At 40.5% G+C, this 14930-nt stretch overlaps 1 protein-coding gene across 8 annotated transcripts in view; it reads right to left on the reverse strand.

Moving 5' to 3' along the window:
* Positions 1–14930, reverse strand: part of FAT1 (FAT atypical cadherin 1) — a 169644-nt gene that overhangs the window by 82530 nt on the left and 72184 nt on the right. The gene's annotated exons all lie outside the window — the stretch shown is intronic.

The following is a 14930-nucleotide window of genomic DNA, read 5'->3' on the forward strand; positions in this document are numbered from 1 at the left end:
GATTCAAAATACCAGGAGAGGGGAGGGGAGGGGAGGGGAGGGGAGGGGAGGGGAGGGGAGGGGAGGGGAGGGAAGGGAAGGGAAGGGAAGGGAAGGGAAGGGAAGGGAAGGGAAGGGAAGGGAAGGGAAGGGAAGGGAAGGGAAGGGAAGGGAAGGGAAGGGAAGGGAAGGGAAGGGAAGGGAAGGGAAGGGAAGGGGAAATGACCTGGAATCCAGGGAGGGCAGGTCTTCCTTTCTGGAGCAATGGAGACCCAGCCCAGGCCCCACTTTCTAAAGCAATTCAAATGGGTCCCAGAGTCCAAAAAGATAAACCAGTGTGCTACTCGAAGGATCTCCTGATTCCATAAAAGGAGGAGTCCAATGAGGTCCCAACAGCTCCACTGCTCTGACTCTCACCATTACTGTCCTTTGTGCTAGGTGCTAGGGACACAGAGATGAAGGATGAGCAACATCTTGTCCTCAAGGAATTTACAATCCATTGGGAAAATAACCGAACACTGGTGACACATTAAACCTTAATTCAATTTAAGGGAAGCCCCAGAACACCACTAAAATAAAAACTTGCTCAGGTGCCCAAAGTCTAAAATAAGTCAGACTGGTTGAAAATAAATTTAACTCTCCCCTTGCGTGGTTCTTTTTGGTTGTCATGGGAATCCGTGCTGTTGGGAATAGTTATGTGAGGAGCTCCAGAAAAAGACCAACGCGAGACAAAACTGCAGGGATAAAAGAATCAGAGAATTTTAGAGCAGGAAGGAGGGAAGGTCTTAGAATCCATCTATCTACTCCAACCACCAGAGATAAAGAAACTGATGTTTGGGAGGTTAAGCGGCCTGCCTGCCAAAGTCCATACAACTAGTCAGTAGGAGAGCTAGAACATCCAAATGACAAAATAGTCTGATTCTGAAAGCTACATTTGAAACTAAAACATTCGATAAGACTGAAACTAGAAAAACGCTATAGTTCTACAGATCACAGTACTTCTATTTATATGAAGACCGCAATGAAAACACCATTGTTCTCGATGACAGTGGTTTCTTCTTTCTCAAATCTTTGGCTAACTTTATCCTTTGGATCTGTGCCCTAAAAGGCTTAAGAGAATAAAAAATATTCTCACCATTAGATTGTTTTGCCATAACCTTTGCTAAATCTCAGCAGAGGGTATGAGAATGGGGGAGGAGGAACAGAGGATAGAATAGGTGGGCTGAAGAAGAGAGGAAAGGAGGGGAGGAAACAGACAAGGCCAAATCATTTCTATTGCAGTTTTCTCTGACTGTCCTTTTTGAGAACAGGGGAAGGAAGGTCAGGGTTGTCCTTCCTCTGCCCCCCAATCTTTTACCCGCTAAGTACTTAGTTACTATACAGTCTGAACTGTACTGCTCTGAGTGGACTAATGCCTGAATTACTATCACGGATAGGCAGGGTAATTGTCCACAATGCTAATCTACAACAGAATTTTCTAAGGTAAACGGGTAATGCTTCCTCTCCTAACTCTAAAATTTTTAAAAAAGAAAGAAGAAATGACCCCTAGGGCTATATCATCATGGGCTATTAAGACTATTATGTCTTAAAGATCGGAACAGAAACTTGAGGGAGGTCTGCCAGGCCCCTCTGGTTTTATCTTGGAATCTAGACAGGTGCTGTTGGTTCTCAAAGTTGTAGAGTCAAAACAGGGGTTCTATTCAAAACATCTTACAAATCCAAAGCTCCCTTTATAGAGAAAGAAGGCCTAGATTAGCTCTATGACTTGACTAAAGTGCCCAGGCCAGGGATGATACCACTTGGTCTCCTGAGATGCAGCCCAGGTTCCTTTTGACTATAACATGCTCACTATCTTTGGAAACCTAAGGCATTCAAAATAATCTATGAACAAAATTAGCCAAGCCCAAGTGATGGGGAATTAGGAGTGTGTCTCCACAATGCCTCCACAAGTTCCACTGGTAGCAATCACAGCTCACTGCTGAGCCTTTTTCTCTGAATCTTTCCTTTGGTGTCCTCACATTCCATTGCAACAAATGAAACTCTACGGACATCACCGAATATGAAATAAGCTCCAAGGTCACAGGCTATGGTACCTTGCATCACTGGCCCTAGGCACAGGGCCTAACACATGGTAAGTAACAAATGTTTGCTATTGTTGAAGGGAATGCCAAGAGATACATTAGGGAAAGGGGGTCCTGGAGAGGTACTGCAGTGATTTCATAGCTAAATTTCAGACCTTTCACAAAGTTCACTTTGTGAAAATTCCTGAAGTCTGGGAAAACAAATACAGATAAATAAATGTTCATATAAGCTCAAAAACAGACTGTGAGTCAGGAAACAATAGGAACTTATTTGAAAATATGAATCACCATCATTGTAAAGTCACAGGGCCTTTATTTCCTTCCTTCCTTCCTTGATATGTAAGATTACCGGAAATCCTCGGAAGTCATTTGCAACTATCGCTATTTCCCAATGTACTTTATTCATTTGCTATTTTAGCCACAAGGTAACGGCCATTTGCTTGGAACAAGGAAAACTGGTTGTAAACTGATACAGGACTATTGTTTCTCCTTCTTTCTCAAAGAGGGCAATGACATCAGGGAGGTGATGTTTTGCTTTGCACTGAACTGGATTTAAGTGTGGGAGAGCTGTGCAAGGTTGCCAGCCTCACTCTCCCCTCCAGAACCCTCTGGGTCCAGTGACAAGATAGACATCAGGACAACTGGAGATGGCCCCAGTGCTGTAGGAGACTATGGCCTTTTTAAGCTAAGGTCTTTCTCAGGTCTCAGTTTGTCTGAGGCAATTGCCCATTCAGTGTTTAAGGCTAGGTAAGAAATGAGGCTGAAACCTCACAAGATGTCTTGGGGTTTACAGGCTGGATTTTTACAGGATTGAGGCATGAGCAATGGTCTCTTCTACCCACTGGCTATTAGTACTTTATGGCTCTACATCGAAGAGACTGCAAGACATTAACCTAGTGATAAAAGATACAATATATCAAAAGTTAACAATCTATCTAAGGTATGTGCCTGATGTTGTAGACAATAATTCTCTGGGTATCTGAAGTTTTATTTTTTAAAAAGGAAAAATAATTTGGGGGAATGATATACAGCTATACTTGACAAATTGCATGAAGGGTAAGAAAATGTAACATAGTAACTTGAGTTTAAAAATCTGGCCCTAAGGGCAGATAGGTGACACTAGGATAGAGCACCAGTCCTGGAGTCTGGAGGACTTGAGTTCAAATTTGACCCCTGACACTTGATACTTACTACCTGTGTGACCCTGGGCAAGTCACTTAACACAGATTGCCTCCAAAAATAATCTGGTTCTATCACAAAATATAGACAACTAAAATCCTAAGAACAAAAAGAAAGAGCAAGTGTATAGGGGGAGGAGCACTGGACTTTGGTTTAGTTTTTGAAACTTGAATGCTTTCCTAGGATACACATGTATAATGATTTTTTAAATGACATACAATAACAACTCACTGGAGTAATTTTTGCTTTTAATCTGAATATACTCATATTTGTACCTCTTGTCTTTCCTATTAGAATGTATAAGCTCCTTAAGAATATGGGATAGTGGGCAGCTAGGTGGTGCAGTAGATAAAGCAGAGGCCCTGGATTCAGGAGGACCTGAGTTCAAATAAGACCTCAGATACTTGACACTTACTAGCTGTGTGACCCTGGGCAAGTCACTTAACCCTCATTGCCCTCTCCTCCCCCCCCCCAAAAGAATACAGGATCATTTCATTCATTGTACTTGTATCCTCAGAACAGGGAATATGGCTGACACATAGTAGGTATTTATGCTGACAGACTAATCTCCTTTAAGAAAATATTTTGCTCATCTTCAAATAGATCTGCTATAATAAATACTAGTTGTTGTTGTTATTATTATTATTATTTTATAGAACAATTGCAAATATGTATTGTGAGAGGGCAATTCCTCCCAGAAAGTTCCCAGACTAATTAAATCACAGGTACACACACAAATACACAGACACAGAATGATAAGCTCATGTAACTCCCAAATCTGTCTGGGAGCCAGGAAGATATATAATCCTTGCATGTATTCCTAGTAACATTTCCAGCACCAACCAAAATACTTACATAAAAAAACATATATACTCTCTGGTTATCTAGCTAATTAGATCCATTCGAAGTTATAAGCTAAAACTTAGATCCTTTCCAGAGCCTCGAGAACTTGTTTCCTCTTTAATGTATTTTCTCCCTCTACTTTAAACTTGAAAAATGCTCTGTGGGAATTCCCTTCCCCTCTTTTCCCAAACTGGTGTGATTAGTCTCATCTGGCTTCAGATGAGTGCCAAGAACAACCCACTGTACATAATGGATGCTTAATAAATGTTTGTTAAATTCAATTCAGGCTTATTTACCAAAGAAGAGGTGTTCCAGGTGATTAGAACTCTCATAAGGAAATTGGTATTCATAAAAATGGAAAGGTAAAGCCAAAGTCATCAGTCTAACATTCAAGACTTTCCATTAAATGCTTTCTCCCCTCCCCTCACCAATTTCACCTTTCTGATACAATCTCTCTCCCACAAAGTTGTCTCCTTTCTGACAAAGCTTCCCATCTCTTCTGCACTGGTACACAACCAACTCTTGGTATTAAAACTAATTCAGCAGCTGTCCCTGGTCGATGTTGGCCAAAGAAACGAAGCCCGTGCTTTAAAAGCTCTTTGTACTAATGTAAAGCTGGTATATTCGATTCTCTTGCATCACTCTTTAGACTGTGTGTGTGTGTGTGTGTGTGTGTGTGTGTGTGTGTGTGTGTAAATATTATATTTGTCATGTAGGCATCTTCTGAAATATCCATAAATCTTCTACTATATCATATGGTGGTATAAAGTACTTGAATAGATGGAATCAGGAAATATTTTGCTCCAAGAGGTAGAGTTTACATTGACAAATGATGACTGGACCCTAGTACTTTCATCAAATTTTATTCATGCAAGAAGCACATATTTCCTTCTAGATCTACTAAAACCTTATAGTTTTACACTGTTTATATAGTTTTTAAGAACAAACCAAGATAGGCTAATACTATGTTGACTTTGCACATTCCAATGATTTGCAGAGAAAAGACTGTGTGTTCCTTCTAGAATCAATAAACTTTAAGTGGAAAAAATGCAAACTCATTTTCCTGCCTTCCCTCTGGGACTATCCCCACTTGATCTGGTCCATATAGTGTTAATACATAGCTGTTTGCATGTTGTTTCCCTCATTAGCTCCTAGAGAATGGACACTATCTTTTGCCTTTCTTTGTACTACTAGCATTTAAAAAGATGCCTGCTTAGAATGTAGCAGGTACTTCTTAATAAATGCCTGGTGACTGACTGTCAAAGGAGAAAAAAAACTTTCAACCTTCTAGCTTGTCTGAAGGAAAAGGAAGCTGCCCTTAAAGGAATGTAGGGGGAAAATGCTTCCCAAGGAAAAAAAGGGAAAAATAACAAGAAAGAATGCACGGGCAAATTCAAACCCATATCAGAAGGCTGAAAGGGGGCACAGGGAAGGCAAGAAAGAAGAACACGCCACCAGGCTGTTTAAGTTATGTCATACATTCCAGATTCTTCCCAGGGATAAAGAAACTAGAGCTTCCAAATCAAAAGCGGTTTTCTGTGCTCCAAGGGGCCTCTCAGAGAGAGGACATCCACTACTGAGCACAGGAAGACACATCCTTGACGATGGCAACTCCTTGCTGAGGAGTACATATGTCACTGTGACATGAATAATAAAGAAACATGCTGTCTTCCTGGGGAAGGCATACAGAATATGATTGAGAGCTTCTTAAAGAAGACTCATCGACCTACCAACAATACTTACTTTTGATGAATCAAGTGATAGTGTCAAAAAGAACCTATAAAAGTTAGGGATTATGAAAGAATCTTAAGGCAGGAAACAAGTCGTAAAGGGAAAAGATGGTGTTTTCAGCCCTATTGCTGACCGAAGGCACAAACTTTAAAAGATAAAGGTGTACAGATATAGGAAGCAAGAATTTAGCTAATAAGATGGTGATAAGGAAGGGCATTTGGATCTGTGAACTGGGTTAAGATAGAGGGATGATAGTCACAATGGAGGGATGAGGTGTCATGAAAGTCACGAGACAATTTCCAGGCCCAGGGAAAGTAGTCATACACATGATTTCAGATGTGTAGATGTGAATGTCCCTGTTCTGAGCAATAAACAAAATAAGAGATCTTGATGCACTGAGACTCATGACTGAAAAACAGCGATAGGATACAACAGCTTATTCAAAGGAAACTAATTAGATAAAAGACTGTGTCCCAAATCCAATGAAGAATGAAGCAGAGATAGCCTTGAGAAGAGAAGATTTCAGGAAGATTCTATGACTTTTCAAAGACCTGACGCGTCTTACTCTGCTTAGCAGCAGAGGGAAGACCTCAGAGCAAAGTACAGACCCAGTAAGAAGACAAATTTGAGTTTCTGTGGTCAGTAAAAATTTCCCACCAATTATCCAAAAGAGGAATGGGCTACCCTGGAAGGATCTCCTTCACTGGAGGTTTTCAAGAGTGGGCCAAGAAGATAACTTGTTGGAAATGCTGCAGAAGGTTTCATTTATGAAGATGGATTGGACCTGATCAGGGTCATACAATTTGGCCTGTTTTCTCCTGTGGTTTGCAGACCACTGGATTAGATAGTCTGTGAGATCAGTTCCAGCTCTGAAAATCAACGGTGGTCTGGCAGCTGCACTGTCCACAAAAAAGTCTATTTCTGTATCTAGAATGGAAATTAAGAGTGGTAAACATGGCAGAGAGGATTATGAGAGGGACTGAAGAAGCAAGAAACAGAAGCAAGTGTCTTGGGAGCATGCTACCTACCACACCTGGCCAAAACGAGCAGGAGGCAGCTCTACTGAGAGACAAGCAGTTAAGACTGTGGCTAAGCCTAAGGGAGAGGGGGAGATGGAGGGGGAGGGGGAAAGTGAAGTTAACAGGGTGCCAATGGAGTTTACTGGAAGCAGGGCAAGTGGGCTGCCATTGTCAGATGTGATATGATAGATTGTGGCTTTGGAAAAACCATGTTAGTGGCTGTAAGACAAGCTGGAGGAGACGGGGCAGGGAGATCAAAGAGGAGGCTATTTCAGTAATCTTGTCAAGAGGTGGTGAGGTGTTGAACTAGGTGGCACAGTGGATAGAGAACTGGCTCTAAAGTCAAGGAGATGTGGCAGCTAGGTGGCGCAGTGGATAAAGCACTGGCCTTGGATTCAGGAGGACCTGAGTTCAAATCCAGCCTCAGACACTTGACACTTACTAGCTGTGTGACCCTGGGCAAGTCACTTAACCCTCATTGTCCTGCAAAAATAAATAAATGAATGAATGAACGAACGAATAAATAAATGAATGAATGAATGAATGAACGAATGAATGAACGAATGAATGAAGTCAAGGAGATGTGAGTTCACATGCAGCTCCAGACACTTGACATTTACTAGCTGTGTGACCCTGGGCAAGTCACTTAACTCCAATTGCCTCAAATATCTGAGGCTATCTCCAGTGGTCCTGATGTATGTCTTGCCACTGGACCCACATGGCTCTGGAGGAGAGAGTGGGGCTGGTAACTTTTCACAGCATCTCCTCACTTAAACCCAATTCACCGAAATTCATGACATCACCTCCTGATGTCACAGTCCTCCTCTTTGAGGATGAAAGACAAACAATAACTGCCTTATTTATACAAGCTTTTGAGATGGGAGATTTCAAAGTTTTGAGAACTACCAGTAGGATCCTGTGGCCTTAGATTCTATAAGGGAAGTCAGCTCAAGGTGGACAGGAAAGCACTCAAAAAATTTTAAAATAATTAAATTAATAGAGTCACATACACAAATGATTCCAACAAGGAAGGAAAAGGAATCAGTATAAAAAGACCTTCTTACACAAAGGATCACACAGATCACTGAAGATCCATTAAGAGAAGTCCCAAGGAGCCGAGGACAGCCAGGAGGCCTTCAGGCCACAGATCAGTAACTACGTGGCTTCATCGCTCAGTGCTCTAGGCAATGCTTTAAGACTTTAAATTGCAGACCTGCAGAGGTAAGAGTTTCCACATCTAAGAATTCCCTGCTGTAATGAAATCCAGAGTGTAGTTTCTCTTCCACTACTTGAGCTGAGTAAATGGAAGAAAGGCAGGGAACTAAGAGGAGGCCAGATCCTGTAACCATAAAGTCAGGAAGGTTATAAGGACGGCATTAGTTGAGGGTTCTAAGAAAGGGCCTTTCTGGATAATGAAGGACAAGGATGAGAAGATAGTAAAAGATGGGGGTGGGGAGGGGGGGGACTGTTCAAAATCTTATTCTGCTTCTGGTTTCCTTACTAAGAAGAATCATCTGCAGATTGAGAAAGAGGATAAAATATTGTCAATAATATTGAAAGATAAACAAAGAGATTGTGAGTACCATGGCCATCTTCAGTGACTTTACTAGACCTGGATGATTTCCCCAAGGCGGTGAAAAGAATTGAAGAGAGGATTACTAAATTGCCCTCATCCACCTTTGAAAAAGCATGGAGTATGGAAGATTTGCCCAAAGACTGGAGATGAGCAAGTGTCTCTTGCAGATTTCAAGAAGGGGAAGAACACAGATGCTTCAAACTATGGGATGAAGAACATTGACGTTAGTTCCCGAACAAAAGCTGTAGAATCCATTTGTAAAGGGGCAGATGAGGAGCAACTGGAAAGGGAAATAGTGATACCTATAAACCTGTGTGAGTCCCATTTTTGACAGGGTGACCAGAGCACTAAATTAAGGGACGGCTGTAGACATAGTTTGTTCAAATTTCAGCAAAACATTTGACAAGTTTCTCTTAACATCTTTTTGGACAAAAAATAAGTCACAGGCTAGAAGGTAATAATGAGGAAGGTAGTTTTGGAAATTTTTGACTAATTGGCTCTTGCAAATAGTGATTAAAGAATCACTGTTCATTTGGAGGCCAATCTCTAGTAGATTGTTGCTGGTTCTTTCTCTGGCCCTGATCTCTTCAGCATTTTTCATTAATGATTTGATTGGAGGCATACATGTTTACTAGGGCAGCTAGGCAGCACAGTGGATAAAGCACTAGGCTTAGAATCAGGAAGACTCATCTCCCCAAGTTTAAATCCAGTTTCAGACACTTAGTAGCTGTGTGATCCAGGGTGAGTAACTTAACCCTGTTTGCTTCAATTCCTCATCTGTAAAGTGAACTTGTTAAGGGAAATGGCAAACCACTCCAAGAAAAACCCCAAAGGAATCACCAAGAGTTGGACAAAACTGAAAGGACACAAAAACAATAACATACATGTTTACTAGATTTCCAAGAAGACACAAGCTGGAATAAAAAAAAAAAGGATTACATTGTATGAAAGTGAGATTTTTAAAAATCTATCCAAAACCTAGAAAATAAGCCAAATCCAGTTAGATGAAATTTAATAGGGGTCAATCTATCAACAAGAAGGCTTTGTCAAGCACTTATTAGGCACAGTGCTAAGCGCTGGAGATGCCAAGCAAAAGAGAAAACAGACAAGGTACCTACAGAATAGAAGGAAGGTAATTTCAGAGGGTTAAGATGCTACCAGCTGGGGAGAGCAGGAAGCAGCATTGAAGTTCAATCTTGAAGGAAATGAAGATATTGAGGGAGAGTGTGATAAAGGCAGCAGCTGGAGTAATGGCAAGGAGATGAGTGAGGAAAAATATGTGAGGAACATAGGCCAGTAATGCAAGAAGACTTATGGATCTGAACTCGGGTGTTCCTGACTCTGGGGTCAGCACAAGAAAATTCAACAATATTACCATCCAAGTTCACAAATATAAAAACAAAGACAACTGGAGAGAACCAGGGATTTTGGTTTTAATCCCAGCTTTACGACTAGCTTGTTACTTAATTTGGTTTATGAGACTTAACCTCTCTGAATTCCAGTTTCTTTATCCACAAAATGGTACCTTTGAGATGTTCTGTAAGCGTCTGCCAGGATTTAGATATGATTTCTTCACAAAAAGCAAAGAGAAGTTGAAATGATAATTTATATCTTCTCACTTTTAAGTCCAGTGACATCCACCCTAGGGCAGTAACTGATGAGCTAATATACTACTGAGAGGACCAAGTTGCTTCATGATCAGTTACACCTTCTTCTGCAATGGTTTTTGTTTGTTTTTAGTTTTTTCATTTTGTTTTGACCATCTTGCCACATTATCAACTTCCACCTGACTACTGACCACATTTCTGTATTAGATGTAAACCTTCCTTAGTGTGCAAAGAACACAACTTCTGATGTTTATAAAACTTTATGGAGGTAGAGACCATTGACTAATTTAAATGTGGAGGGATTGAAGTAGGTATCATCACCATAATATTCTTTGCTGAATGGCTCAGGATCTCTTAAAAGTGCGACACAGTGAAACTATTTCTGTTCTGCCACTGAAGTATCCCTAAGAGAGACATGTTTGTTATTTATTACTTCACCAAAAGCAAACAGAATTTAAGAAAGGTATGTATTTTCTAGCCATAGCATGGTATATGATAAAGTCAACCTGGAAATGTAATACACAACTTTCCCTAACATGTATTTCAGTCTAACTGTGATGTTCTTCTCCACTATCATCTACCTTAAGATCAGGGAAAAAAACAAACCCCGTCTGTGAAAGTTAACAAATTACTTCCCCTGCTGTCTTACTAGTCGACTACATTTGCTCTCTATTCCAGAGTTAGCTTGTTGACTCCTGGGGAAGATTTGTTCTCACTGAAGTTAGTGTTTTAGAATTCTCGGGAGGAAGTTTTCTCTTGAGAGTTGTTAAAATGTAGATACTCAAAAGGAGTGGCCCAGCAATATAAATCACGTGCCCGTTCAAAGGCATGACAACTCAGAGGAGCTACAACCATTTTACAAGGGCCCTGGGGACAATGGAGGTTTCCTAATTCTCCCTGGCAATCCTATCCAACAGACAGTCTTTTATTTCTTTGCTTCCTCCTCCTCTTCCTCTAGGAGGGTATATTTTGAAGCCATCATGTGGTTTGGGGAAAGGTTACAAACACATAAAACTAGCCCATCCCCCTAGGTAACTCACACTAATCTGAAAGAAAGGAAACAAGATGCATGGGAAATATAATATATATAACTGGGTTAGCAGTAAACAAATATCTGAATGGGGGAAGTAATTATTTCCCTTCTTTGTATCTCTCTTTCTTGGCTCAAAAGGACCACCATCATTCTTCCTTAAAATTCCTCCTGAACACCTGGTCGTCTTTCCACATTGGTTTCCCCCCATTATTTTTTTTTAAGTGAGGCAATTGGGGTTAAGTGATTTGCCCAGGGTCACACAGCCAGTAAGTGTTAAGTGTCTGAGGCCGGCTATCCCCCCATGATTTTTAAACCTTTAAACCACTTGTGTCAGCTAACCTTGCAATACAATTAAGAGTTGGAAGTTTGACACTGTATAGTAAAACCTGGTATACAGTCTATGCTGCTAAAATCAGCAGAGCATTAGTGAACTTTTTTTTCCTAAGGACTGGTTTTTCTTTCCCTGTTGCCACCTGGGTCTCAATTTCACTTTCTGAAAAAAATGAGAGGGCGGAACTGGATGGTCACTGAAATCCCTTCAAGTTCCCTCTGGATGACATCAATAATACATCCAAAGCCTCTTTCTTGTGCCTGCTGTCCTCCACCCCTAAAAGAGTATGAAGGGGTCTTGTATGCTATGAACTCTTCAATGCTAGTATAAAACCTATGAACATTACAGCAATTTGGTGACATCAAGGAACTAGTAACAAAGTGGGAACTTCCCCATTGTTGGAATGGCTGAAGTAGAGTAGATGAATGCAAAGGAATTATTATTTTGTAGTAAGAAATGATGAATGAGGAATTCAGAGAAATACAGGAAGATTTTTATGAACTGATGCAGAGTGCAATAACAAGAACTAGAAGAATACATAAAATTAGTACAAGAAAGTTATATATAAACAAACCCCAAAAAATCAAGGTCTGAGTAATTGTCAACCAATAATGGTCCTGGATAAGAAGCCATGAAATATACCACCCTCCTCTCAGTGAAAAACCTAGGAATTGGGCAAGACAAAATGCTGCGAACCTTAGTCACAGTATTGGCTACATTCACTGAATTACTCCTTTGGCACAAGGGAGAAATCAAATGGTGTGTGTAGATTATCTAGAAATAATGGCAACGTAAAAACCAAAATGTATCCACCATAAAATTTATCTTTTAAAATGTCAATAATTACTCATTGGAGGGCAGCTAGGTGGCACAGTACATAGTGTACTGGTCCCGAAGTTGGAAGGACCTGAATTCAAATCTCACCTCAGACACTTACTACATATGACTCTGGCCAAGTCACTTAACCCCAATTGCCTTAAACATCTGGGGCCATCTCTGGTTGTCCAGATACATATTTTGCCACTGGAGCCAAATGGCTCTGGAGGAGAGAGTGAGGTTGGTGACCCTGCATAGCCCTCCCTCACTTAAATACAATTCTGTGCAAGTCATGATGGCTATGGTCCTCTTCAAGAATGAAGGACAAACGACAACGATTACTCAATGGTCAAATCAGTTGTTGCTATTGTGGTTTTTAGTTTTGATTTTAAATAGAAATAAATTTAAATCTAATGAGGGGGGAGAAATTCCCCAAAAAAGTTCTAGAAAATACTTTTAAGCTATGCTGCTTGTACATGGCTTTTTAAGAGCTAGATTAGAACAAAGCTTTGGGGAATATGCAATCCTGAGTATATTCATGGGTTGTAACTAAATGAGTCAAATAACATAAGAAATATGAGAAACAGTCAACTCTAATGTTAGGAAAACTATCCATATTTTCGGATGAAACTATTAAACATGTACCAAATCTCAATTTAGGATCTTGCCAGGGAGACACAGGCACATGGAAACAGATGTTGCACTAATATCAATTATTCACATACAGACAGTTCTCACTTTAGGTAATTACATTTTGGCATTACACAAAATTCAACTTTGCAAAAGAATTTTAAAAGAAATTCGCATTCCAAAAAAAGCCCTTTAACTTTACTATACAGTACTGTGTGCTCGATCTCTGTCTGTCTCTGTCTCTCTCTCTTCAAATTCATTGATCCTTCCATCTAGGAAGCCAAGTGGCATAGTGGCAGAGCACTGGACCAAGAGTCAGAAAGATCTGAGTTCAAATTAGACACTACCTTTGTGACTCCAGACAAGTCATATACCATCTACCTGCCTCAGTTTACTCAACTGTAAAAAATAACAGCACCTACCACACAGGGTTGTGGTGAAGATCAAATGAGATAATATTTTAAATGCACTCAGCACACAGTAGAAGTGATATATGTGTGTATATGTGTGTGTGTGTATACACAAACTCCTATTCTTTTACTTCCACTCTGATATGCTTTCTCTCTTTGTAAGACACCTTGTAGCTCTGACATATCTTGCTTCTCTGAATGAGTCTAGGAAATAAGCAGACTAAGCAAAAACTTCTGTGTCTATAAAATGTAAACAGTCAAATTAAATGGCAACAGATTGCTCGTCTATCTCAATCAGACGTTTTCAGATGCCCTTACTCTGAAGGGCTTGGAATAATGTCACAAGGACTTTTAAACAAGCATCATCTTTCATACACTGACCTACTGGGAAGATGCACGAGGCTCACTAAAAGATAGGAGATGATGCCATGTGGATTCTAGCAGTGAGGCCAACCAAGCTGCTCAGTGCTTAGATCAAATGAAGGTAATTAATCTGCTATTTTTTTCCTTCTCTCTACAAATAAACTGTGATACCCCCTGTCATGGCACAGTGTCTGGTTAACATTTCTGGATAGATGGGTGACATAAATAACAAAAGACCTGTAGCAGGAAGTCTCTCCCCCCTCTTCATGCCCCCCCAAATCTGTGCTGACTGTGCAAAAAGAAAGAAGCTCTATACCCCACTGTGAGCTGACGTGCAAACCCTTTGTAGGAGTAAAACCAACAAGATCTAAAGAACATCACAGACAAGTAGGGCATGCTTCCTCTAGGGGACAGAGGCTGGATCTTTGAATTCAATGGTATAAGCAATGATGATGAATAAATTCTCACCTATTCTACTCCTCAGCCTATATTCTTAGCTTCTTATGACATGGAGGGGTTATGTGTTCTGCCTAGTCACAAAGCCAATAGGGGTCAAAAGAAGGCCTTGAGGGGCAGCTAGGTGGCACAGTGGATAGAGCACCAGCCCTGGAGTCAGGAGTACCTGAGTTCAAACCCGGCCTCAGACACTTAACACTTACTAGCTGTGTGACCCTGGGCAAGTCACTTAACCCCAATTGCCTCACTAAAAAAAAAAAAAAAGAAGGCCTTGAACCCAGGCCTCTTTGACTCCAAGTCTGGCTTGCTACCCACCTCACACTTCCTCTCAATTTTTCTCCTACTACCAAATAGCAACAGCCTCTAATCCAGAAGATAAAATGTCTTCATCTGAAAGTATAATTCTCCTAATAAGCAATGTTATAAAATAGCTTTATGGAAAGAGTGACACTTAAGTATTCAAGAAAATGATGAAACTGTCAACTGTCACCAAAAGAACCAGATGAGTGCCAAATCTCTTGGCCTATTTCCCTCTCTGACCACACCCCAATGTGATGTTCATTGTGATCTCAAAGTTCGTTGTAAGTAAATTCAAATGTATACCCTTCTTTTTTTTTTACTATGCATGGCAGTGGGCAAGGATGTGAAAAGCAAGGGACAATAATGAAGACAATGACGCTTTAATTAAGACGGAGGTCAATGGTTTAACCCCCCTTCAAGCCTCAATTTCCTCTGCCATTAAAAAAAGCAAACAAACAAAAAAAAAGCAAACAAGACTTACTTGGTGTTCATCAGAGATACTTCCTGTGAATATTTAGCAAATGCACAGAAAAGCGTTTTCTGCTTTTAAGACAATGCATAAAAATAAGTTTCAAA

Source organism: Dromiciops gliroides, chromosome 6 (assembly GCF_019393635.1).
Source record: "Dromiciops gliroides isolate mDroGli1 chromosome 6, mDroGli1.pri, whole genome shotgun sequence".
Taxonomy (NCBI): domain Eukaryota; kingdom Metazoa; phylum Chordata; class Mammalia; order Microbiotheria; family Microbiotheriidae; genus Dromiciops; species Dromiciops gliroides.